Source organism: Tachyglossus aculeatus, unplaced genomic scaffold, assembly GCF_015852505.1.
Source record: "Tachyglossus aculeatus isolate mTacAcu1 unplaced genomic scaffold, mTacAcu1.pri scaffold_116_arrow_ctg1, whole genome shotgun sequence".
In the NCBI taxonomy this organism is placed as follows: Eukaryota; Metazoa; Chordata; class Mammalia; order Monotremata; family Tachyglossidae; genus Tachyglossus; species Tachyglossus aculeatus.
This window is the reverse complement of record NW_024044848.1, coordinates 129,726-133,210: the sequence shown is the minus strand read 5'-3', so window position 1 is coordinate 133,210 and position 3,485 is coordinate 129,726. Positions and strand designations below refer to the sequence as shown.

Genomic DNA, 3,485 nt, shown 5'->3' with positions numbered 1-3,485 from the left:
GCAGACTTCCTTGCCAAATGTCCAATAATATTCTTCTCTCAGACGATCTTTTATTTAAGTGGTATTTACTGAGTGCTTGCTATGTGGAGAGCACTATCCTAAGTGCTTGGGAGAGTACAATACAGTACAGGATTAACTGGTATGTTTCCTGCCCATAACGAGTCTTACTCTCTCCACTGTCAGCTTCCTGTGGGGAGGGAACCTGTCTATCAATTCTGCTGCACTGTACTCCCCTAATCAGTAAATTTATTAATCAATCAATCACTTAGTCAATGGCATTTATTGAGCTCTGACTGTCTAGAGGGTTAGGAATGCCGGGAAGGGAATAGAGGGAGGGGAGGACAGTGAAGCGACGATTGAAATAAAAAACTCTGTACTGAGGAGCATTTTGGCCAAACCCTCCCTGAAGGAGAGCTCTCTGTACTCATCTACAGCAAAGAGAGAGAATCAGTGCACCCAGAAATGAAGTGCACAGAGAAGATCTTTCCCAGGACAGCCTTCATGTCCCGGTTCCTCAAGCTGTAGATGAGAGGGTTCAGGGTGGGGGGCAGCACTGTGTAGAACACGGACACCAGCAGGTCCAGTGTCGATGGGGAGGGTGAGGGTGGCTTCAGATGGGCAAATGCACTCGTGAAAAAATACAGAGTGACCACAGCGAGTTGAGGCAGGCATGTGGAGAAGGATTTCTTCCGGCCCTCAGTGGACGGCATCTTCAGCACCGCCAGGAAGATGTGGACATAAGACACGAGGATGAATACAAAGCCGCCCAAACACAAAATAACACAGAGGACAAGAACACAGACCTATGCTCTGGACTCTCCAGGGCACATGAGTTTGAGCAACTGGGGGAGTTCACAGAAGAACTGGTGGATAATGTGAGGAGCACAAAAGTGGGAGGAAAAGGTGGTGGCCATGTGCATCATGGAGTAGAGACTCCCGCTGAGCCAGGAGGCGGCGGCCATCTTCGCACAAACCTCTCGGTTCATGATGATATTATAGCGCAAGGGGCAGCAGATGGCTGCGTAGCGGTCATACGACATCGCTGTAAGGATGAAAACCTCTGAACCACCAAAAAGAATCAATAAAAAGACCTGTGTAGTACACCCCAGGAAGGAGATGATCTGCTGTTGGTCAAGGAATTGAGGATGGACTTGGGGACGGTGGTAGTGATGTAGCAGAGATCTAAGAGGGACAAGTGTCTGAGGAAAAAGTACATGGGAGTGTGGAGGCGCTGGTCAAGGGCGGTGATGGTGACGATAAGGAGATTCCCCATCAGGGCCACCAGGTAGACCAGGAGGAACAGCGCAGCATGTACCAGCTGCAGCTCCTGGACCTCCGAGAACCCAAGCAGGAGGAATTCCATCACCATGGAGACATTGGCCATTTTTTACTTGGATTTCGTGGGAACAATGTAGACAGGAAATGAGAATTGGAGATTGGAGTTCATTTAGCTCTCTTCCTCCCTTCAAGGCCCTGCTGAGAGCTCACCTCCTCCAGGAGGCCTTCCCAGACTGAGCCCCTTCTTTCCTCTCCCCTCGTCCCCCTCTCCATCCCCCCGTCTTACCTCCTTCCCTTCCCCACAGCACCTGTATATATGTATATATGGTTGTACATATTTATTACTCTATTTATTTATTTATTTATTTATTTTACTTGTACATTTCTATCCTACTTATTTTATTTTGTTGGTATGTTTGGTTCTGTTCTCTGTCTCCCCCTTTTAGACTGTGAGCCCACTGTTGGGTAGGGACTGTCTCCATGTGATGCCAATTTGTACTTCCCAAGCGCTTAGTACAGTGCTCTGCACATAGTAAGCGCTCAATAAATACGATTGATTGATTGATTGATTGATTTACAATTCCAGCTGGATGCCCAATTTGAAAACATGCTACTCCTCAACTTCTCATTCATTAATTCGATCGTATGTATCAGCACTTACTATTTGCAGAGCACTTTACTAAGCGTTTGGAAAGTACACTTCGGCAATAGCGACAATCCCTGCCTACACCGGGCTTGAAGTCTAGAAGGAGGAGACAAGAAAACAAGCATCAGTACAAATAAATAGAATTATAAATGTGTACATATATACACAAGAGCTGTGGGGCGGGGAGCGGGGGTAGAGCAAAGGGAAGAAGTCGGGGCGACTCGGAGGGGGGGAGCTGAGGAAAAGGGGATCTTAGTCTGGAAAGGAGGAGATGAGCCTTCAGTAGGGCTTTGAAGGGGCGAAGTGTGATTGTTTGGCAGATTTGAGGGAGGGCGTTCTAGGTGCTTAAGAAAGGATTTGGGTCAAGAACGCAGCGTGGCCTAGTGGAAAGGGCTCGGGTTTGGGATTAAGAGGACCTGGGTTCTAATCCCCATCTATTCTCCATTTACTTCCTTGGAGGACTCATTTGTTCCTATGGCTTCAACTACCACCTCTATGCAGATGATACCGAAATCTATATCTCCAGCCCTGGTCTCTCTCTCTCTCTCTCTCTCTCTCTCTCTCTCTCTCTCTCTCTCTCTCTCTCTCTCTCTCTCTCTCTCTCTTCAGTCTCACATTTTCTCTTGCCTTCAAGGCATCTCTACTTGAATATCCTCCCACCACCTCAAGCTTAACATGTCCAAAACAGAATGCCTTGTGCTCCCACCCAAACCCTGTCCTCCCCCTGACCAATACAGATGGCACCGCCATCATGTTGTTAGGTAAGGACTTTATATATTGCCGAATTGTACTTTCCAAGTGCTTAGTACAGTGCAATGCACACAGTAAACGCTCAATGAATGCGATTGAATGAATGAATGAATGAATGAATTCTTCCTGCCTTACAAGCCCATAGCCTTGGCATTATCCTTTACTCCTCTTTTTCAGTCAACACACATATTCAATCCATCACTAAATCCTGTTGGTCCCACCTTCACAACATTGCAAAAATCCTCCCTTTCTTCTCCATCCAAACTGCTACCATGTTAACGCAATCACTCATCCTATCCTGCCTGTATTACTCCATCAGCCTCCATACTGTCCTCCCAACCCCCTGCCACTTCCCACTCCAGTCTATAATTCACTTTGCTGCCCGGATCATTTTTCTACCAAAGCCTTCAGGACCACACCACTCCTCAAGGAACTCCATTGGTTGCCCATCCAACTATGAATCAAACAAAAACACCTCACTAATGGCTTTAAAACACTCTCTCATCTTGCCCCCTCCTATCGCACTCGCTACTCTCCTACTACAACTTAACCTGCACACTTTGCTCCTCTAGTGCTAACCTTCTGACTGTGCTTGGGTGTCACCTGTTTCACTGGTGGCCACCAGCCCACGTCCTGCCTCTGGCTTGGAACTTACCCCCTCCTCAAACCCGAGAGATAATTACTCTCTTCCCCTTCAAAACCTTATTGAAGGCACATCCCCTCCAAAAGTCCTTCCCAGACTAAGCACCCCGTATCATTTTCACCCCGCTCTTATGCATCAACCTGACTTGTTCCTTTGTTCCTCCCCACT

The 3,485-nt window shown here is 47.5% G+C and overlaps 1 pseudogene; it reads right to left on the bottom strand.

The window, feature by feature from the left end:
* Positions 1–428: 428 nt before the first annotated feature.
* LOC119922641 lies at positions 429–1,384 on the bottom strand (annotated as a pseudogene).
* Positions 1,385–3,485: the final 2,101 nt, after the last annotated feature.